The sequence below is a fragment of the Garra rufa genome, chromosome 5, assembly GCF_049309525.1.
Source record: "Garra rufa chromosome 5, GarRuf1.0, whole genome shotgun sequence".
NCBI classification, from domain to species: Eukaryota; Metazoa; Chordata; class Actinopteri; order Cypriniformes; family Cyprinidae; genus Garra; species Garra rufa.
Window position 1 is genome coordinate 52,084,949 of NC_133365.1, and position 24,496 is coordinate 52,109,444.

General features: G+C 37.1%; 2 protein-coding genes and 2 long non-coding RNA genes across 4 annotated transcripts in view; 1 reads left to right on the top strand and 3 right to left on the bottom strand.

Moving 5' to 3' along the window:
- Positions 1 to 24,496, bottom strand: part of LOC141335365 (target of rapamycin complex 2 subunit MAPKAP1-like) — a 575,213-nt gene that overhangs the window by 238,486 nt on the left and 312,231 nt on the right.
- Positions 559 to 24,496, top strand: part of LOC141335362 (ras-specific guanine nucleotide-releasing factor RalGPS1) — a 178,172-nt gene continuing 154,234 nt past the window's right edge. Inside the window, exon 1 of the mRNA XM_073840798.1 lies at positions 559 to 806. The gene's annotated coding sequence lies outside the window, so the exon portion shown is untranslated. The remainder of the gene's footprint in view (positions 807 to 24,496) is intronic.
- Positions 4,792 to 5,903, bottom strand: LOC141334280 (uncharacterized). The gene is made up of 3 exons (XR_012355533.1): positions 5,801 to 5,903; positions 5,660 to 5,724; positions 4,792 to 5,586 (listed from the first exon to the last, which is right to left on the bottom strand). It is a non-coding gene; the product is annotated as an uncharacterized lncRNA (long non-coding RNA).
- On the bottom strand, positions 11,397 to 12,508 carry LOC141334276 (uncharacterized). Its single transcript, XR_012355532.1, has 3 exons — positions 12,406 to 12,508; positions 12,265 to 12,329; positions 11,397 to 12,191 (listed from the first exon to the last, which is right to left on the bottom strand). It is a non-coding gene; the product is annotated as an uncharacterized lncRNA (long non-coding RNA).

Genomic DNA, 24,496 nt, shown 5'->3' on the forward strand with positions numbered 1-24,496 from the left:
TAAGAAATATATTTATATATAAATTATATAAATTAATATATATATAATTTTTCATTTATATTTATTTAATTATATATATATATATATATATATATATATATATATATATAAGGAAGACAAATATACATTCTTCATAATAGTACATAAACGACAATAATAAAAATAATAAAATCAAATAATAATTAATAAAGCATTTAAATAAAAAAAAATCACATAAATACAGAAAATATTTTGAATTTTTGTAAAGTCTGTCTGGCGTTAACATACTGACTTAAAAAAGCATCGCAGAAATGGATTCTTTCTAAATTTTTATATTTTTATTTCAGTAGTTATTAATCTAAGACTATTAAAAGATTGGTTAAATGTCAGAGTGTTAAATTACAGAGGAAGACATCACTGTTGCTCAGATGCACCTGCGCGTCCTCTTCAAATTCACACAGCCCCGGTTCTTCAACGCCATTGGCTAGCGCTCCACGGTGGGCGGGGTTACGTGTCGGTATAACGCGTGCTATTGGACAATTGACCTGTCCATTAGATCAAAGGAACCTACCTGACACTTCCTGCCCATGAATGTTTCGCTTGTTTTAGCAGTGTGATATTTGTGTATCTCTGCCATGTTTTTGTACATCTCTCGCAAATGTCTTTACATTTATAAACACATAACATCGTCCTGACGCATTGGAATAATACCCTGACGTACTGTATTGGATTATACGCGCAGCTGAGTCCGTTTAATGGATGACTGGAGGCAAAACGTGATTGTTTCTTCTCATTGATCCAGGATCACACAAGTACGGAGATACAAGGTAGGCGAAGCAATTTTTGATTTGATCAATTTTATGGATGGGTCGATGGAGTATTGATTAGGAGCAGTCTGTGTACGTCATTAAGACGGGTTAGTAAAGGTGAAAGGTTACAGCCCTGTGCGCGTGACCGCGGCGCTTGTTACATGTTGAGAGTTGCGCGTATGTTCAGGCGTGTGCGCGCACAAGACTCAAAATCCTGAGAGACTTCAAGTCGTTTTTGTCATCTATAATAGGCATGTTGTTTGTTAATATTTCTGAGGGAATTAAAATGAAATATTTTGTTTTGTATTATGTCGTTTTGTATAATTTGCAATTTCAGTTAGTGAGTATTTGCATATGGTGTGGCATTTTTGGCTGTTATTGTAATATCATTGAAAACATAAATGCAACAACAAATGTTTTATTTTTTGGTAATTCTTAAAGAGGATATTTATTGTATGGCTTTTTATTGTAAATATTTGTTGATGTAGTTAATAAATAAATAAATAAATGCAAATAAAAATATTATTATTAATTAAAATTAAATCAGTCAATATTTGACATTTCTAAATGTAGTTAATAATAATAATAATAATAATAATAATGTTAAATAAACTGAAATTTGACAGTAACAATGATATATTTATTTATTTATTTATTTAGCACAATTAAAAACAACCCATGTTAACCAATGTACGTTACAATAACTAGAATCACAAACAAGAAAAAAAGACTAAAACAATTGTAGTAATAGTAGAGTACCATAAAAGAAAAGTGCTTCAACATAACAAAAACAGTAAAATACAATAGAAGATGCTTCAAAAATTAATTGCTTTATTAGACAAATAAAAAAAATCTAAATAATTTAATTATAAATTTATTTTTATTTCATAAAAATGTTGTTAATTATAATTAATTAATAATTAATTATGTTTCATACTTAATATTTTTAATATCTGTATTACATATTTCATAATTTTACATATTTATTTTTATTATTATATTATATTAAACCTTTCTGATATTGTTTTCATAGATATTATAGGCCTGATGCTTTTGTTTATTTGAGACCCTGGACCACAAAACCGGGTATGTTTGTAGCAATAATAGATTTTATAGAATTATAGAATTTTCTTTTATGCAAAAATAATCAGGGTATTAAGATATAAAGATCATGTTCCATGAAGATATTTTGTAAGTTTCCTACCGTAAATATATCAAAATTAAATTTTTAATTAGTAATATACATTGCTAAGAACTTCATTTGGACAACTTTAAAGGTGATTTTCTCAATATTTAGATTTTTTTTTTTTTTTTTTTTTTGCACCCTCAGATTCCAGATTTTCAAATATTTGCATCTCGGCCAAATTTTGTCCTATCCTTACAAGCTTATTTATTCCCCTTTCAGTGTACCCTAATGACTGGTTTTGTGGTCCGGGGTCACATGCAATATAATTAGATGATCAGAGCCGGCCCTCCCTATAGGCGAACTAAGCGGCTGCTTAGGGCCCCGCCGCCACTAGGGGGCCCCCACTAGTGATCCAAGTCATTACGTTGCAAAGCGCGTGGCTGTCACTAACCAAGTTTCCATCCAGTTTTCGAACTTTTTTGTTAATCGACAAAGAGAATATGCGTAAAATAAACCTGCGAAATTTGCTGTCCAACCGGCCTTTTACCGATAAAATGGTGTGCATAATGACCTCATCCCTAAAAAAAAAAAAGAAACCGTGACATAAGATTTGGTGTATCGCAAAAAAAAAAAAAAAAAAAAAAAAATTGCCCTTGAGCTGTTTCCATACATAATTTCGCCTATATTGCGTAAATTATATAGGCTAGTAGCCTGTTCTTTATCCATTTGAAACAAAACCTAATACTAAATGTAAGTGTCAAGAGGTATTTTTTTTTTTTTACTTTGTTAGACTATTTACTTGATCATCAACAATAATCATAAAAAGGAGCAGTTGTATTTCTATCATTTTTTCTGATTAACTTTTAAATAGGAATGTTAATTTCGATTATTTCTCCTGACAACCGACGGTCATTTTTAACCGTTAACCGACAAGGTTATGTTAAAGTACAATTAAATGAAATTTTAATTAATACGCGGCTGTGACCCATAAAAAATACCTAAATTTGTTTTCCATGGATTAATTTTATACACGCAAAAAGCAGCATAAACAACAGAATGTGAGGATTCACATGGTCACGCACCTGCAGCGATTCTGCAAATGGAGGAAAACATTATAAAAGCTATATAAAAGAAACAAATAGATATGCAAAATATATTTTTCTAAATAAATAATGAATTAACAAAACGAAAAAAAACGTGAAACAATTAGTAGCCTATATCAACCTATGCAGAATTTAGTTTCTTTTTTCTGATGCGCTTTTGAGAAAGCGGCATCCTTTTTGTTTTCTTTTTTACAAAAGCAGACTGTTTGTTTTTAATGTGAATGTGCATAAATAAAATAAATATTTAGAATAGTTTGGAATAATGTCTTACTACTCTTATATGACCACAAACGAAGGAGTAGGCTATTGTAAGTTTCTTCCACTTTTATAAGGGGGAAAAAAATCAAGTGAGCGTGCTGGCGCCTCCTGCGCGCAGTTAAGCATTAGGCTACTAACTGGATCGACAACGCGGCTTCATTGTCAAAATAAAATACAGTCAAACATATTGAAAAACATGCTGTTTTATTTCCTCTCATTTTAGGACAAATCATTTAAATTTAATGGAACGATACTCATAACACAAGAACAAAAATATAAGAAGCTACTAACAAGCCAAAACGAGTTAATTTAAAATGTTGTACTTATCATTCCAATATCCACATAAAACAAGATTTTCAGAACAAAATGAATACATTTTAACTTGCAACGTAGCCTACTAAAGGAACATTAAATTAAGATATGTATGTTTGAGAGGTAACTTGTCAGTTTAATCAAATGAATATGATTTATGCGTTTTTTGAACTGGAAAACGGTGCTTTAACATTAGCAACACGAACAGGGACGCTGCCTCACATTTATTTGCCTCTCTACAAAAAGTGTTTCCAAACAGATTTTTGTGACATTTGAAGTATGGATTAAGAATTAATGTTCTAAAGTTAAACTAAAAAAGATTGTTTTGACACATAAGAAATTTAATCGACAAGGCATTTCCATCAGCTATGTCGAAAGCGCAAATTCCGAAGCTTTACATGTTTTTTTGTGTTTTGTTTTTTTTCCCACAAAAAAAATCTTTGGATGGAAACCTGGCTACTGGCAATACTCGATTTTTTTGCATGCTTTTGCAAGGCAGGGCCCCAAAATTATCCTGCTTAGGGCCCCCAGATGAACAGGGCCGGCCCTGTAGATGATGCAACTGCTGCATATGTCTGGTTGGTCTGTTTGAGTGTCCCATTGTAAAGGTTTAGGTCATTTCAGTATCAAAGCAGCTTTTTGTTGTTGTTAGAAAAAGCCATTGTTTCCCCAGATGCTGGGATGCAGTGTCTGTTATACTGCTTGCTATGCAGTTCGTGCACTTGCGGTGCAGGCAATGTGAGATGTGTGTAATTGATCAGGACGAAACTTGGAGTAAGTGAGAAGGAATTCAGAAACCCTGCTGAATCGAGGTGCTTATTCCTGATGGCTGAGAGCCAGAGCATTCCTCAGTTCAGGAGCCGGTGTAGTATTCGGCATTTGAGCCGCCGTGTGTTGCGTCGACTACTACGCCACATGAATGCGGGTTAAGTTGACCAGAGCGAACATAAAAAGCCTTGTCATGAGCAGATGTCATGAATTTTTTTCTTTTTTCTAGAAAGTAGTACACCCAAAGATGCAAATTCTGTCATTTATTTATAAACTCTTCTCACATGTTGGTCTAAACCTGTTTATCCATTGAACTCAAAGAAAGATATTTTTCATAACTTCCAAAAAACATCATAAAAGTGCATTCCGAATTCTAATTGTAACCCAAGGACTTTTCCTGAATGCAGGGATGACCACAAAAGAAACAAACTAATACTTAAACTGATGTCACGTACATAAATTTATTAATACAAATAAATTTATAACAATTAATATAAATCCAAAAATACATCAGAAAGCAAAAAGATTCATTCCCTCTCCAAAAAGATGATATTAATGGCCAGCCAACCCTTTATAAACTCTGATACACTTACAGCTTCTCAACACAAAGTAATTACACCCTCCACTTTCTATACATGTAAAACACCTCACTCAAAATAATCACACTCCAAATCAACCATTAATTTCACTGCAAACGTAACCCTCATGCAAATGAATACTTAAGGTGTTTAAAGCATCGCATGTATAAAGGACTACAAAGGTTGGCTGGTAACACGAGGCTGGGAAGTGATATAACAAACGAACAAATAAACAAACAAACAAAGAAAAAAACGCTCAGCTAGCCAGTCTGATTCACAACATTCATCACATCTTAATTGCGCTGGAGGCATACAGCGCACACATGTCGAGACCAGCTAGCTGAGAAAAATGTAACGTAACAAACACTGGAGGAACAGCGATCAACTAAACCTAATACAAAAACAAAACACAATCAACAATATTCAAAAGGAAATTACAACACTTCATTTTTATTTTAATCCTATTAAAATAATAAAAACATTAATAAGTCCCATATTAAAAAACCTCTGCAATTACCTGCAAGGCAGCAAGCAATCCTGAACTATTTTACACAGGTATTCCAGATCAAGGAAGAATGAGCGTGACCATCGGCAAACATCAAAGAAGAATGAACGTGACCGTCGACCAACAAATCCACGATGTTTACATCTACCTTAAAAACATAACACTCTTATTTAATAAAACCCGTCTTTGTTAGCAAAACAACCAATGTTTATTTAGCATACCTGCTCACCCAGACCATATACATAATTAGACACAGAGGTACTACCAGACAGCACGACGTTTGCATCTGCATTAAAAACAATACCGTAGGTTAATAAAAAAGCTTTGTGAACATGAAGCTAAACAATATTTACTTAGCCTACCTGCTAACCCAGACCATGTTCGTGCACAGCCAAACAAGGACATGCCACCCGACAGCACGCGTCCACACAACAGATCGGACCCCGTCTGCAGGCCTACTTTCAGATGCCTGCTTAAAAGATGTACACTACCTGCATAGCCACACCCCCCATTATTAGCCACGACCCCGGCTACATTCTTCCCCCCAGGAATTCAACGGCGACCCGCCGATGCACACATGCACAAGAAATTACCCCCGAGAACAGCACCTCAATTTCCAGGGTTACAACTCCTCTACTGATGCAACTAGCGTCCTAGGCAGTCTATATGGATTTGAGTGCTGACCCGCTGTAGTTCTTCTAGAACGCCTCAGCTCTAAAGGCTGAGTCTCTGATACAGCGGAACTATCCAAAGTACCATCCTCAACCGGCACTTCACAATCCCCTGGCAATAAAACACAGGAGGCCAAATCACTATCTGAATCAGTATCAGACCCACTGCTGGAACTAACTGCTTCATCAGATGCAATAGGATCTACATCACTCAATACCGGGTCAATCAATGCCTTACGCATTTCCATCCGATGCACCTGCTTCACCGGCCCTGCCTGAGACACAGGAGCAACAGAGTACACAGCACCCTGCTCCCCGGGTTCACGGACCACCTTATACAAACATGAATCATACACATCCTGAATTTTATTTCGTCCACGAGGATGGTTTTTAAGATAAACCAGCTCACTCTTTCTAAAACCCTGATCATTTATCATGCCCTCATAGCGTCTGTTACGGCGAGCAACCTTTTCTCTCAGCCTCTCCTGAACCTCACCATATGCTGCCTGAAGCCTACCTTGATGTTCAACAATCCACTGTTCAGGCGTCTCTGCAGTCTCTTCCAACTGATTATTTAACAAAAAATCAACAGGTAATTTGGGTTCGCATCCAAACATTAGGAAATATGGGCTCATACCAGTAGAACAGTGCACGGTGGTGTTATAAGCGTAGACAAGCTGTGGCAGATGTTGAGGCCACTGCTGCTTTTTTTCTGGTGGCAAAGTCCGCAACAGGTCATGGAGAGTTCGGTTAAAACGTTCGCACTGCCCATTACCCTGTGGATGGTAAGAAGTAGTGCGACTCTTCTGTATACCGTAAATCTTACATAATTGACCAATTAGGTTACTCTCAAAATTTCGCCCTTGGTCTGAATGCAGACGACATGGGACCCCAAACAAATGGAACCAATGTCGGACCAAAACCTCTGCCACAGTGCTTGCTCGCTGATCCCGAGTCGGGATGGCTTGCGTGAACTTAGAAAAAACATCAGTGAGCACCAAAACATTTTCCCTCCCATCACTTGCAGCCTCTAACAAGGTAAAATCAATGGCCAAAATTTCATGAGGCCGGGATGCTTGCAACGTTCCCATAAAAGACCTCACCTTTGGTTGGACTGCTTTAGCCAGAATACATCGCTGACATTCCCTACACCACCGTTCCACATCTCTCATCATCCCTGGCCAATAACAGCGACGCTTCACTAATTCTGCTGTTCGATCTTTACCTTGGTGCCCATGACTGTCGTGCAAACTACTAAACACCTCCCTTTGAAGTTTTTGAGGCAACAGTAACTGATAAATCTCTCGATGGCCATCAGGTGTATACGATAAACGATAGAGGCACCCATCTTTCTCACGCAATCGATCCCACTGCCTAACCAGCTCCTTTACAGCTGGATCCCTACCAGCCAACTCTGAAGAACGTAAAACACTACCTGCATCCCAAGCCTTTATAATAGGGCCAATAATTGGGTCTGCCCTCTGCAGATAGGAAAGATCTTCCGGTGAGCGCCCAGGCAATGCAACAACTTCACTGGCACTCACCACTACCCGCTCTGGAGATCTTTCCCTTAACTGTTGCCGTAAAACTTGCGGAAGTTCTATTCCTGGCAACACATTATTCATAACCTGTCGAGACAATGCGTCAGCATTTTGATTTACTCTTCCTGGCCGGTACTTAATCACAAAGTTAAAAGAAGCCAGTTGTGACAACCACCGCTGTTCCAAAGCACCCAGCTTTGAGGTCTGCAGGTGACAGAGAGGATTATTGTCGGTGTAAACAACAAAATTATTCCCCAACAAATACTCCCTAAATTTATCACATACAGCCCATTTCAGGGCCAAACACTCCAATTTCATGGAGCTGTAATTTTCCATATTTCGCTCTGTCCTCCGCAGACCCCTGCTAGCATACGCAATAGGTCTACGCTTCCCACCCTGCTCCTGGGACAAAATTGCCCCCAAACCCTGATGGCTTGCATCTATCTCCACCACAAAAGGCTTGTGGAAATCTGCATATGCAAGCACAGGTGCTGTAATCAGCTTTGTTTTTAATGCTTGAAAACTATTTTCACACTCTGCATTCCACACAGACACTAAAGGCAGCCGTGGCGTTTTACCCTTCCTTACGGAGCCACCCAGTTTTGTCACCAGTTCATGAAGAGGCTTAGCCAGCTTTGCAAATCCCTCAATAAACCGGCGATAATAGCTGGCAAAACCTAAAAATGAGCGAAGCTCTGCCAAATGCACTGGGCGACTCCATTCTTTTACTGCTGCCACTTTATCAGGGTCAGTGGCAACCCCCTGCTCGGATACCAGATGCCCTAAATACTTTACTTGCTTCTGGAAAAAACTGCATTTGCTCAACTTGATCTTAAGACCTTCCTGTTGCAATCGTTTAAAGACCTCCTCCAACCTTAACAAGTGTTCCTGTACGGAAGAGGAAAACACAATTATGTCATCCAAATACAAAAGCAAAGAAGAGAACCGCTTATCCCCAAACAACCGTTCCATGAGTCTTTGGAATGTTCCTGGTGCATTACAGAGCCCAAAGGGCATACGATTAAATTCAAACAATCCAAATGGAGTACAGAAAGCTGTCTTCGCCTTATCCGCCTCAGCTACCTCAACCTGATTGTACCCACTTGCTAAATCTAAGGTGGAAAACCACCTTGCACCAGTCAGAGCATCCAAAGACTCCTCAATTCGCGGGAGTGGATAAGCGTCCTTTCTTGTCCTTGCATTTAATTGACGATAGTCAACACACATCCTAATTGTTCCATCCTTCTTCTGCACCAGGACAATTGGGGAGGAATAAGGACTACTACTCTCCCTAATCACCTTACTATCTAGAAGCTGTTGAATATGAGACCTTACGGACTCATACTGAGAAGGAGGAATTCGTCTATATGGTTGTCGAACAGGTTTCTCATCCACCAGAGGAATCTCATGTTTAATCAAAGCTGTACATCCTATATCACCCTCAGCAGTAGAAAAAACAACTTGATAATTGCTAAGTAACTGCTTTGCCTGTTCCATTTCCTGCTCAGAAAGTCCGTCAAAAGAAGGAAGGTCAATATTACAACTAGACAACGGCTCAGCTACATAGGCAGAGACTTGAGCACTATAAACATTTTCAGGACAAATTTGTAACTTGGGTCTGGGGGCACTTACCACTTTCACTACTTGAACAGTACCTATAATACGACGGGGTGCCACCCATACCTCAGTACTCCCTACATTAACAACAGGTGCATACACTAACCCCCTCTCTGCATGCACCAAAGAGGGAGACAGCAGCAAACCCTCTGGAAGGGTATTTTCCTCTGGCCCCAGTGGTTCTAACAGAAACTCCATCACTGCACCTGAAACTTGGGGACAAGTAACAGGAACCATAGTCATGGTACCTGCAGCAACACGAACGGGAGTCTTGCCCTGCACTCTCACCTTAAATGCAGAAGAAGAATTTGAAACCGCTTCAATTTTTTGACAACAGCGGAATGCCTGTTTCCATGCTGGGGCAGCTGATTGTATTCTGGGAATCTGAAAAAGCTCAGCACCATGTTCATTAAATAAGTTGACATAACACTCTCGAATGATATTCATACCCAAAACAGCTGGAATCTTCTCCTTCTGAGCATACATAGTAGGAGAACAAGAATCCTTCACAATCAAAACCCCTTTACTAGGTAGTGTGACCCCAAATAAACTAACATCAAGTTCTACATACCCCACACATGGAATATCCATCCCATTTGCTGCTTTCAATGCCAACCAGGCACAGTCACGAAGACCACCTTTATTGAAATCAGAAAAACAACGATTGAAATAACTCTCGGTTAAAGTGGTAACCATAGAGCCTGTATCTAGTAAACACAAAACATCAACAGTTCCCATCTTAACAGTCAGTGTTGGACAAGACCCTACCAAACTAGAAAAGCCTTGAGAATTAACTTTTGAGCCTAATGTCCCCATCTCCAGCGTGTGGCTCTGCACCCTGGAGGACTCTAGTTTTCCGTCAATGAGACGGACTCAACGACGGCCCCACCACTAGAACCAACTGCAGGCGGGGACCTAGTTTGCAAATTGGTGGTACAATATCTCGCTATATGACCAGCTTGATTACATTTGATACATATGGGTTTACCATCAGGTGCTCTGCGAAATCTACTTTTGGGAACTCTATTAGCATTACCCACAACCCCTTCTGGGGTACTCAAAGTTTTAAGAATCAAATCCAATTGTGCTTGTTGTCTTAGGACCATATCTTTCAATTCTGCAAATTCAGAACTAACAACCCGATTCTCTTCACATGTGGAAACAACTTGAGTTTCGAATGAGTGATGGACTACTTTACTTGATCGATTTCTTTGAGGCTGCCCCTCCTCCACCCAACGCATTGCCTCTTTGCGTAGGTCCAGGAGGGTCAAGGATGAATCCTGCCTCACCAACCTCTTTAGTTCTCTTCGAAGAGTATGGTCCTGAACATTCTCACAAAATTGATCTCGCAGAACCACCTGGTGGTCAGATACAACATTAGGATTAGCTTTTCGTACCTTATCCATAAGATTCATCAATGCATGAGAAAACTCTTGTAAAGATTCCCCCTCCTTCTGTTTTCTATCAAAAAACTGATGTTGCAAAATCACATAAGAAGAAGAGGAACAATACAATTCACGCAAAACTGCAAATATCTCAGTAGGATTCTCTTTGACTTCCCCGGGTCTAAACTTAATTTCAGTCCGAGCCTCCCCCTCTAGATGATCATAAACAAACATGGCTTTGTCTACCTCAGACATGTGTCTCCCCCTAGTACAGCTTTCCACCTCCTCAATCCAGTCCTCCAAAAAAGGAGAACCAGAGGACACTTTACCAGAGAATTTGGAACATTTTCTCTCTCTAGGAAAATATATTGCCTGTTCACGCCGCTGTGCATTACCTTCGGGGGCTGAACTTGATGTAACACTTGGTAAACCTCCAACCTGAGGCTGGCCTCTCAGTCTTTCATTTTCCACTCTCAGTTGCTCCAGCTGTTCACGTAGTTGTTGCAGCTCCTCCGCCATGACTGCAGTAGACCAATCCAATGTTGCCAAAAAGCAACCGTCGTACGAGCTGATCGCTGTTCCTCCTAAAAAAAAAACAAAAACAAAAACTATCCACTTCCCAGCCTAAAAAAACAAACAAACAAAAATAAATAAATAAATTGGTCGTCCTGCCGACTACGCCAAATTGTAACCCAAGGACTTTTCCTGAATGCAGGGATGACCACAAAAGAAACAAACTAATACTTAAACTGATGTCACGTACATAAATTTATTAATACAAATAAATTTATAACAATTAATATAAATCCAAAAATACATCAGAAAGCAAAAAGATTCATTCCCTCTCCAAAAAGATGATATTAATGGCCAGCCAACCCTTTATAAACTCTGATACACTTACAGCTTCTCAACACAAAGTAATTACACCCTCCACTTTCTATACATGTAAAACACCTCACTCAAAATAATCACACTCCAAATCAACCATTAATTTCACTGCAAACGTAACCCTCATGCAAATGAATACTTAAGGTGTTTAAAGCATCGCATGTATAAAGGACTACAAAGGTTGGCTGGTAACACGAGGCTGGGAAGTGATATAACAAACGAACAAATAAACAAACAAACAAAGAAAAAAACGCTCAGCTAGCCAGTCTGATTCACAACATTCATCACATCTTAATTGCGCTGGAGGCATACAGCGCACACATGTCGAGACCAGCTAGCTGAGAAAAATGTAACGTAACAAACACTGGAGGAACAGCGATCAACTAAACCTAATACAAAAACAAAACACAATCAACAATATTCAAAAGGAAATTACAACACTTCATTTTTATTTTAATCCTATTAAAATAATAAAAACATTAATAAGTCCCATATTAAAAAACCTCTGCAATTACCTGCAAGGCAGCAAGCAATCCTGAACTATTTTACACAGGTATTCCAGATCAAGGAAGAATGAGCGTGACCATCGGCAAACATCAAAGAAGAATGAACGTGACCGTCGACCAACAAATCCACGATGTTTACATCTACCTTAAAAACATAACACTCTTATTTAATAAAACCCGTCTTTGTTAGCAAAACAACCAATGTTTATTTAGCATACCTGCTCACCCAGACCATATACATAATTAGACACAGAGGTACTACCAGACAGCACGACGTTTGCATCTGCATTAAAAACAATACCGTAGGTTAATAAAAAAGCTTTGTGAACATGAAGCTAAACAATATTTACTTAGCCTACCTGCTAACCCAGACCATGTTCGTGCACAGCCAAACAAGGACATGCCACCCGACAGCACGCGTCCACACAACAGATCGGACCCCGTCTGCAGGCCTACTTTCAGATGCCTGCTTAAAAGATGTACACTACCTGCATAGCCACACCCCCCATTATTAGCCACGACCCCGGCTACATAAGTATTATCAGAGTCATATATGTATTTTGTAAGCAGTATGAGCGTCTGTTTTGTTTGTGTACAAGTGCATGTGAAAGTGAAACTAGAAAAAAACAATGACATTGTATAAACAATAGATTAGCTAACATTAAAGGAATAGCTGACCCAAAAATGAAAATTGACAGAAAATGTATTTACCCTTAGGACATCTGAGATGTAGATTTTTCTTCATCAGATTTTAAGAAATGTAGCATTACAAGCTTACTTGCCAATGATTCCTCTGGAGTGAATGGGTGCCGTCAGATTGAGAGTCTAAACAGCTGATAAAAACATCACAGAATCCACAAGTAATCCACTCCACTCCAGTCCATCACTTAACATCTTGGAAAGTAAAAAAGCTGCATGTTGGTAATGAACTAATTCATTATTTTTAACTTTAAACTGTTGCTTCTCGCTAAAATGTGAGTCCTCTATCCATAACATTGAATTCCCCAGTGAAAAAGTCATTTTGCCTCGAACAGAAGAAGAAATATGCACAGATCAAGCACTTTTTATAGTCTAAAGCAGTATTAAATACATATGTTGGTGGATTTTGATGTGAGAGGACAACAGGAGACAGGACTTTTTCATTGGAGGAAAGGTTATTATTGATTATAGACTGGTACTTTGGCTGGAAGCAACTGTTTGAAGTTAAAAACGTCTTAATGGTGAATTTCTGTTTTAAGACGCACAGCTTTTGGCTTTACAAGATGTTAAAGTTGTAGTTTACTTCCTGAACAAAAATTTACAGATAATGTACTCGCCCCTTGTCATCCAAGATGTTCATGTCTTTCTTTCTTCAGTTGTAAAGAAAAATACTTTTTAACCTCAAACTCTCATCTTGCCTAGCTCTGCGTCAACTCTGTGTATTCTGGTTCAAGACAGTTAGGGTAGGTCAAAAAACTATTGTCATTTTCTCTTCCAACTTCAGAATATTGCTGTTTTACCTTTTTCTGTAAAGGGTGATTGACCCTCTTTGCATGTTTACTTTGTAAACACTGGTTTGGTACTTCTGCAGCGATGTAGGACAATTTTAAAGTTGGGGGAGAAAATAAGATGAGTTTTCGACATACCCTAACTGTAATACACAGAGTTGACACAGAGCTAGACAAGACGAGCATTTGAGGTTAAAAAGTATATAAATTGTCAATTTGTTTAGAAAATAACTGATCGTTTTGCTAGATAAGACCCTTCCTCCTCAGCTGGGATTTTTTGAGTCCTTTGAAGCTGCATTTAAGATGCATTTTGGACATTCAAACTCGTTGGAAAGAAATCTTGAAATGTTTTCCTCAAGAAAACATAATTTCTTTACGATTGAAAAAAGAAAGACATAAACATCTAGGATGACAAAAGGGGTTAGTATCCGTAACTTCTTGTTCTGGAAGGGAACCACTCCTAGGGCTGGGCGGTATACCTTTTCATACCGAATACCGGTGTTTTTTTTTTTAATGATATTCATTTTTCATATACCCCAATACCGGTGAGTGTGTGCGTACAAAGCGCTGGGAACACGTATGTTGACGCAAACAGAAACCGCAGCTTGCACGTGCTTGTCTGAAGCAACACATCTGAGGTGTGGACGTATTTCAGTATATCTGAGAAAGACCCAGGGTTAGCGATTTGCAAAACTTGTAATGCCGAAATTTCAAGAGGGGGTGTGTCTGCAGTGATGAGAGCAGAGATCGGCGCATTTTGCGCAGACAGATGTAGCTTTCAGTGAGAGAAAAACAATAGCTTTACGTCGGTGTTAAATCGCAATATTTTAAAGATATGTCTTTTCTATATACTGTATTTTTATTAATATTTATGCTTTAAAGCCAATGGATATCACACAAGCAACGTGGAAACTGATCAATATGTTAAAGTGAAAGTAAAAACTGACTTTCAGCATCTGATGTGCATTCTTTCAGACAATGAGAGACGATTATACTTCATATGCTGATATTAATTTAGTCCCTTAATATTTTTATTGTGCCCCGAACATGGTGGGAAAAATAAATAAAAAAGAAACGTATTTTGTGTAAGGTTTGTTTTTGAAAGTCTTAAATAAAGCTCTTAATTTTCATTGATGACTGCAGTGTTATTAGGGGGTTATGAAAGTCATAATTATGATTTCAGGTGGTCTAAAATGTGGGGACTGAAAGACAAGAATTGCGATGAAACTTCAAAAGGCTATCCATTGAATAAATATGAGCGCTGCACGTTTCAAAATCATTTGTTGCGCTACTTTGTATACTACCATTCTGACAGCGCCTCCTGCTGGAAGAGAAACGCGTAGACTTGTAAATGTGAACTTGTGAAGAATGCACAATAAAGTGTTGTGTATTTTGACTGCAAATCATGAATTCTGATTTCTTCACCTCATTACAATTATGAGTGCCACTGTCACTTCTTTGTGAACAGCAGCATTTTGTGAGACCAATCAAACCTGGGTTAATACTAGTCCGGTCAATGTAAGCCAATATACTGCAGTAATTATTCTCTAATTTATTAGGAAATTTGGTTAACACCTAGTCATGCATGAAAAAAAAAAAATACCGTCATATACCGTGATACTGTATAATTTTGAAAAATACCGTGATATAAATTTTTGGTCATACCGCCCAGCTCTAACCACTCCTTTAATTGATGGACTGGAGTGGTGTGGCTTACTTGTGGATTATTGTGATGTTTTTATCAGCTGTTTGGATTCTCATTCTGACGGCACCCATTCACTGCAGAGGATCCATTGATGAGCAAGTGATGAAGTTCTACATTTCTCCAAATCTGATGAAGAAACAAACTCGTCTACATCTAGGATGGCCTGAGGGTGACTACTTGTTCAGCAATTTTTTTTTTTAGGGATGCACCGAAATGAAAACAAAATCAAACACTGGTCCGAAGGCCGATTACTGAACATGGTTTTTCATGTTTCCCCCCAATGTATTTTGCCATTTTTTTCACCATTGCATTAATAGCCAAAATGTGCTTTTTACAGTTTTGTCTTGCTTAAAAAAAAAAATAAAATCAGTTACAAAACAACAATTTAAAAATATTCACTTAACACCTGAACATTTGTAACATTCTAGTAGACATTATAGCCTACCAACAAGGCAGAATTTAACTTTAAATGAATAAGTTAGTAAAATAATATTCTTTGTCCATTTTTAAGACCCCCTTCTTAAATCAGGCATGTGTTTTAAATGTTCAAATAAATGCAGCCTTGCTGAGCAAAGGAGAATGTTAGAATAAATGTATCAATAGAGCTGTTGTAATGATTGTTATCATTATTTTTGTCTTTTTAATTTTATTTTACAGAACAACAGTAAAATTACAATGCTAACATACAATGCTTTATGAATGTTGACTTTTATTTTGACGGAAATCCACAAAAACCCCAGTACTACTTTTTGCTGACAGCAGCAGATTTATGAATGATTCTCATTCAGAGCTGTCAAAATAATTTGTGCGTGTATTAGACAACATAACATTCTGTAGTTTATTTACTAATGGTTTGACAATTTCATGATTTCAGTCATCATACAGTAACCAGCAACAACCAGCCCTTTCTCTTCTCATCGAAGACGTGCGATGCGATACTAAGTCTCTCGCTGTCGGTGCTTGAAATGATTTTTGCGTCTTTCTCGGACAGTTTTAAATGCTTCCACACTGTCCACATGTTTGCTGCATTAGTGCATGCCTTTGTTTGATCATGTCAAGTCATTGTTCGGTATAATTTATTCAGCCTTTTTGCTTATTCGGCCAAACACCGAAAGCTTTTTTTGCTATTTTTGGCCAAATAATTTCAGTTGCCGAACATTTGGTGTATCCCTACATTTTCTGATTATTCCCTGAAGTGAATCTTTGAACTATAATGAAAAACAGGTTGGCCATCAAGTTGTGTTTATTAGTTTCTCATTGCATTAAGAAGGGAAAAAGTACATGCTCTTATGTGTGCAGTTATGTCAGAGCAAGTTTTTGTAGATCTTGAGTTCCGTCTCTGTCTCAAATGCGGTCGTGCAGTGGGGGGTAAATGAGGGCGTCCCGGACCCCTGCAGCTGTCTGGACGTCTGACATTACACGAGCATTGATCAGGAAACTTCTCCCCCAGCAGGTCATGTTTAGAAGACTGTATTTATATCTCAAACACGCTCATCACGTAGCACCCACTGTCATTTATGACCTTTAACATCTGCATTCACTCCAGTGAGCGTCATTGACAGATATACTTTAAGACCTGGTTGTTGTTCATTTGTGCTGATGTGACCCACGCTTTTAAACATTTTGTATGCTTCTTTTGATTCATTTGTTGATTTCAGAAAGTTATTTTCTCATCTGTCCTTCTGTGTAATGCAAAGTGTATGCTATGTTAAAGGATAAGGCTACTTTTAAGTACTTTAAGTGCAACAGTGCTGTAAAGTACTTCCATGGTTTCTATTGGTGCATATCTAAAAATATTATGGTAATATTATTGCACATGTCTAAAATAAGTGCTATTGTTAGTGGAGTCTTCAAAATAAAAGTGTTTCTTTTACTTATGTTGGTTTACTGCCATTCAAAAGTTTTGGATCAGTAAGATATTTTTATTTTTAACATTTGATGATGATAATCATGACACTTTGTCAGCAAATCAACATATTAAAATTATTTCGGAAGGATCATGTGACACTGAAGACTGGAGTAATGATACTGAAAATTCAGCGTTGCATCACAGGAATAAATTACAAATTAAAATGCATTCAAATAGAAAATGATTATTTTAAATTGTAATAATATTTTATAATATTCCTGATTTTACTGTATTTTTTATGCAGCCCCTGTGAGCATAAAGTGAGTCTTTTAAAAAAAATCCTACAGACCCCAAAACATTCAAACCCAAACAAGCATTTTAAAGAACAAGGTAAACTTAGAAGAGCAGTTTTGAGTAAACATTCATCTGTTAGACACCTTGGATCTCAAAGAGGAAGTGTAAGTGTGTTGTTGATCTTTCCAGTTTGCACAGTAAGTCCCTAAAATCCAGTCTGACCATCTTCTGCTTACAGTACAAACCACAAACCGTCTGAATAAACAGTCATTCAGTGTCATGGCCTCCTAATGAGGGTTTATGATTGTATTAGCATAACTGTGTTGAAGAATCATGACAGCGTTTGTTATTTTAAACGAACAAACTGAAGGCGGTTTCAGTGCTCATAATTATATAGCTCTGTAATAATAGGCCTAATGTTATATAAGACTCCTCCAGTCTGGATCAGCATGAGCCCAGAAACTGTCAGCAACACCATTAACAGATGCAGTCTAATTAGTGCTTTAAAAAATTACTTTGACATGCATGATATGAACAGCAGTTCAGAGATCAAGATCAAGAACTGCATTATCTTACAGCTTCCTGTCGAAAGCGACAAGTTATGCTGACAGCGAATCAGAGGGCTCGTTTCCAGGAACTTGATTAATTAAAGATAATGCACTGAAGCACTTGCCTAAAGATCTGTGTTGTATGTACAGTCGTGGCCAAAAGTTTTGAGAATGACACAAATATTAGTTTTCACAAAGTTTGCTGCTCAACTGCTTTTAGATCTTTGTTTCAGTTGTTTCTGTGATGTACTGAAATATAATTACAAGCACTTCATACGTTTTCAAAAGCTTTTATCGACAATTACATGACATTTATGCAAAGAGTCAGTATTTGCAGTGTTGGCCCTTCTTTTTCAGGACCTCTGCAATTCGACTGGGCATGCTCTCAATCAACTTCTGGGCCAAATCCTGACTGATAGCAACCCAGTCTTTCATAATCACTTCTTGGAGTTTGTCAGAATTTGTGAGTTTTTGTTTGTCCACCCGCCTCTTGAGGATTGACCACAAGTTTTAAGATCTGGGGAGTTTCCAGGCCATGGACCCAAAATTTCAACATTTTGGTCCCCGAGCCACTTAGTTATCACTTTTGCCTTATGGCACGGTGCTCCATCGTGCTGGAAAATGCATTGTTCTTCACCAAACTGTTGTTGGATTGTTGGAAGAAGTTGCTGTTGGCGGGTGTTTTGGTACCATTCTTTATTCATGGCTGTGTTTTTGGGCAAAATTGTGAGTGAGCCCACTCCCTTGGATGAGAAGCAACACCACACATGAATGGTCTCAGGATGCTTTACTGTTGGCATGACACAGGACTGATGGTAGCGCTCACCTTTTCTTCTCCGGACAAGCCTTTTTCCAGATGCCCCAAACAATCGGAAAGAGGCTTCATCGGAGAATATGACTTTGCCCCAGTCCTCAGCAGTCCATTCGCCATACTTTTTGCAGAAGATTGGAGAGAAGTGGCTTCTTTGCTGCCCTTCTTGACACCAGGCCATCTTCCAAAAGTCTTGGCCTCACTGTGCGTTCAGATGCGCTCACACCTGCCTGCTGCCATTCCTGAGCAAGCTCTGCACTGGTGGCACTCCGATCCCGCAGCTGAATCCTCTTTAGGAGACCATCCTGACGCTTGCTGGACTTTCTTGGACGCCCTGAAGCCTTCTTGACAATGCAGTGGAAATTTTCATGGCAAAGAAGGACTATGCAATTCATCTGATCACTCTTCATAACATTCTGGAGTATGTGCAAATTGCTATTATAAAAACTTAAGCAGCAACTTTTCCAATTTCCAATATTTATGTAATTCTCAAAACTTTTGGCCACGACTGTATAGTGAGAAGAGAAATTAGGACATGAACTTGTGCAGCTATATCTCTATCTCCGTTCTGTCATAAATTGATATCTGCCATGCAATTTTTTTTCTTAAATTTTTTGTTAATTGGATTATTTATTAATATCTTCTTCTTCTTCTTCTTCTTCTTCTTCTTCCTCTTCTTCTTCTTCTTCTTCTTCTTCTTCTTCTTATTTATAATATATTAACATTATTTTTTAAATATTTTAATTAAATGATTTTTTTTAGTCATTTCAATATTTAAGTAATCTAAAAGCAATATAAATGATGATAAAAATTGTGTTTATTTATTCATTTATTATTTTGTGCAGTGTTCACTTCTCTCTAAATATCAGTATCAGCTGTAGGTTCAACTATTTGTTGCTTGAATTGATATTTGTGTGTTTATTTTTTCTCTTTGGCCCGCTGCGCTCCTATTTTTAGGTGTTGAACTGTCAGCTCAAAGGGGAGCCCGTATAGATTTAGTTCTCGCCCTCTGAGCCACGCCGCATTAAAAATACACAGCATCTGTTATCAAAGTGCAGATCGAAGAGTGTGAAACATTAGATTCTGACCAAATTATTTCTTTCCATGGTTGTATTTGTGTATCAGTAAGCATGTGTGAGACATCTGAGACGCGACCACCTGGCCAAATCTGCTATTCTGGTTATAATATCTGCAGCTATGTTGCTGCTGTCATTAATGTGACAGTTTTATCATGCTGAGTCATTTTAAATGTGCATTGTTTTTTTTTTTCTTCCAAGAATTGAAATGAAAAAATTCACAGTATGTTTTATCTACACTTTAGTTAAAAATAAAAGGCCTGGTCAAACTTCTTTTATAAAAGTATACACTATCAGTCAAAAGAATATTTTTTTTTTTTTTTTTAAAGAAGTCTATTCTTCTCACCAAGCCTGCATTTATTTGATCCGAAGTAGAGCAAAAACACTAATATTGTGAAATAGTTTTACTGTTCAAAATAACTGTTTTCTATTTGAATATATTGTAAAAAGTAATTTATTTCTGTGATGCAAGGTAGTATATTAGTACCTAAATTGTACACATCATCACTCTGTCCTGCCCCAATGAGTGTCACAATCAACTCGTTCTCATTTTCACCTCACTGTTCTCCTGTTTTCTCCTCTAAGTCCCTTGATGTTTGATCTGGCGTGTTATATGACACTCGATCCATTAGAAACGCTGAGTGTGCTCGCGGCTGCACTGATGTCATGCACCGAATCTCAGATCAGCTCTGTGGTGCATCTGAGGACGAGTCCACTGCCTCAGTCTGACTCCATCATTAATACAGACATTTGATAAGCTCAGGTTTTTTTTTTCTACTACTTTTATCTTCACAGCTTCACACCTGGTCCTTAGTTATGATTTTGGGTTGTACTTATTGCTCAATCAGCAGTCAGAATGGACAGTGCTTATCCTTACCATCTTATTTTTTAATATTTCTGTTTTAGTAATTTTAGCACTTTAACTTATTTATATCAGTTAGTTGCCATAGCAATATTTTTTTTCTATTTTCAGTTTTAGCAATTTTAGCACTTACATGTATTACAGTTAGTTGCCAAAGCCTAAATTATGCTTTAGTAATTTAATTTAAAATGTTTCATTTTAAAATTTTAACTTTTTTTTTTTTAATAAATTAACTTTTTTAAATTTTAGTTTTAGTAACTTAAGCTTTTAATCTCTTTTATTCCAGTTAGTTGCCAAGGTAAAATTATCTAATTTAAAAATGATTTAATTTAAAATATCTAATTAATTTATTTAATATTTAAAAATTTAGCGCTTAAATTTATTTCAGTTATTTGCCAAGGCAACATATCTAATTTTTATTTAATTTTGTAAAATTTCAATTTTAGTCTTTTTGGCACTTACATTTATTTCAGTTGTCAATGCATCATTTCTAATTCTATTTTTTTTTTTTTTTTTTTTCATTTTTAGTAATTTTAACATTTTTAATATTGTTTATTTTAATTAGTTCAAAGCAAAATTTCTAATGTTTTATCTCTTTATTTCAAAAGTTTTAATTTTAAAACTTAACTTTTGGTTTTAGTCATTTTTGCAGTTTTAATAAATGTAGTACAGTTAGTTGCCAAGGCTTTTTTTTAATGTTTTAATAATTTAAAACTTAAACTTATATATTTCAGTTAGTTGCCAACAATTCTCTTTTTCCCCTCTTCTGTTTTAGTAATTTTGTGCTTAAATTTATTTCAATTAGTTGCCAAGAAAAAAACTTCAATTTTTTAACTTAAACTTATTTATATATATATATATATATATATATATATATATAGATAGATATATAATTTTTTTTTTTTTTTTTAAGTAACTGTGTAATAAATTGGTGCTACATAAAGCACTTCAGGATGATACAGCTCTGCTCCATGTCGAAGTCCTGGTCAACCCGTCAGATTTCCTATAATGACCTCTTGTCTGCACATTTTCCCTTACATATTCTTTCAGGGAGTCTCAGATAAAACTTTGTCCAAGTATGACATCCAGGGTGAAGTATCTCTGCTTTCAGTGCTCCCCGCTGTGCTCCGGGTTCAGTTTCCCCCGGCAACCGTCAAAGCCCATTCAGAAACTCAGAACCGCAGCCAGCCGGCCTACATTCCAAGTGGTTTGCTGTTGCCATGACGATGGTCCCTTGGAGTCGAGGATTGTGGGAGGGATGAGAAAAAAAAGTGCTCTGTTGCCAAGTATGATCCCTGGGATAAAAAATCCAAACATCAGTTCTGCAGCAAATCTCTCCATGGAGGGTGGACTCCTTTATACTAATGTCAAATCGAATTTTCATATGATCATCTGTCATACCATCATCCATCTGGTTTTCGGCGCTCAATATGCCGGGTTGTATGTGATTATAGTAAATATTTTTTGTGCATCGGTCCAGCTAATATGCATGCATAGAGAGCATCTAGAGCTGAACTTGACCTGTGAAGTTCAGAGTTCATTCTCACGGCTGACTAGTGAAAAACACGGCAGATGACAGTGCGGGAGTTTCCTGCTCTCATCAGATTGAAACTCATGCGTGATGCAGGATGTAGATGTAGAGCAGTGATATTAAAGCAGCACAAACTTCACTGCAGTTACTGGAGTTGCCAAGGCAACATTTATCATTTTCATTTAAACTTGAGAATGTTTAAAGGGCAACTTTGCCGATTTTCAAATTTTGTATTGTTACAATGTCAGTAATGTGTTTAAATGTGTCTGCGTTCTAATAACTCATTTATTAATCAAGAAATTGACATCAATTTGCATTTTTGTTTCCCTGCTTAAGCCTAGTGCATTATGGGTGTTCAAGTTTTCCATCCTTTTTGACAAAAAGCAATGCCACAGCCATTTTTCTCTGTTTTCTCTAGTCACAGAAAAAAAATTGCCTTTTTTCTGCATAGAATATAAATACACTATGATTTTCGTCAGAGATGTTTAACTTTGCAATTATGTTTAACTGTTTTTAAAGAAGTTCACTTTCAAAACAAAAATGTACAGATGATTTACGCACCCCCTTGTCTTCCAAGATTTTTATGTTTTTCTTTTTTTAGTTGTAAAGAAATCGTTTTTCGAGGAAAACGTTTCAGGATTTCTCTCCTTATAGTGGACTTCTATGGTGCCCATGAGTTTGAACTTCCAAAATGCAGCTTCAAAGAGCTTTAAAGTGATGAAGAAGAGTCTTATCAGGTGAAATGATTGGTTATTTTCTAAAAACAATTACAGTTTATACTCTCTTTAACCTCAAATGCTTGTCTTGTCTAGCTCTGCGTGAACTGTGAATTCCTGTTCATGACGGTTAGGGTATGTCAAAAAAAAGTCCTATCTCCTCCAACTTCAAAATCGTCCTACTTCACGGTTTTGCCTTTTGCCTTTTTTTTTGTAAAGGGTGTTTGATCTTCTTTGCAAAATCACTTTGTAAACACTGGGTTGGTACTTCTGCAGGTATGTGGGATGATTTTGACGTTGGAGGAGAAAATGAGATGGGAGTTTTTCAACATACCCTAACTGTCTTGAACCGGAATGCACAGAAGTCAGATATTTGTATGACTATCGTTATTTATTTTGATTTCACCATGAAGTGCCTTGCTGCTGGTAACAGTAAATACATTTTACTGCATAGACAGCCAAGTTTTATTAAAAGATTTTATTTTATAATTAAATGTTATATTCAGTTGTAGTCAAAAGTTTACATAAACCTTGCAGAATCGGCAAAATGTTGATACGTAATAGGGATTATACAAAATGCATGTTATTTCTTTTATTTAGTACTGTCCTAAACACAATATTTTTCATTAAAAATGTATAGTCCACAAGACAAAATAATAGCTGAATTTATAAAAATGATCCCTTTCAAAAGTCCACATATGCTTCTTAAAGGATTAGTTCACTTCTGAGTGTACTCACCCCTATGTCATCAAAAATGTTCATGTCTTTCTTTCTTTAGTTGAAAAGAAACTAAGGTTTTTTTTAAGGAAAACGTTCCAGGATTTTTCTCCATATAATGGACTTCAATGGTGCCCAACGGGCTGAAGGTCCACATTGCAGTTTCAGTGCAGCTTCAAAGGGCTCTATACAATCCCAGCTAATGAATAAGGGTCTTATCTAGCAGAACAATCTTTCATTTTCTAAGGAGACCCTACCCTACCTTTTTGAACCAAAGTACACAGATGGAAAAACTAACTGTGCATGACTTTTCCAACATGATTACCCAATGCATGAAGGTGCGTATGCACATCACAGAGCTAGTTCAAGATGAGCATTTGTGGTTAAAAAGTAAATAAAAATTATAATTTTTTTATTTTTTAATTTTTTTTAGAAAAGACCCTCATTACTTGGATGCGTTGAAACTGCAATTGGACCTTCAAATGTTGGCCACCACTGAAGTCCACTATATGGAGAAAAATCCTGGAATGTTTTCCTCAAAAACCTTCAAAATTCTTTGGCTTTTCTAGCATATTTTGTATATTTGAGCCCTTCCAGCAGGGACTGTATGCTTTTGAGATTCATCTTTTCGCGCTTATTGTCTTCGGAAGGAAATATAATACACAATGCATTAAGCAATGAGCCTGGGGGTAAAAAATTTTAAACGCAATGAAGTGCAATTTTTTTTTTACCGTAATCTTAAATTTCAAAAAGTTTTCACCCCTGGCTCTTAATTTTGTTTTTATAATTTTTGATGACTGTGTTCACCGTCTTAGATTAAACTTTTCACTAAGCCCATCACAGTGCCTTGGGAT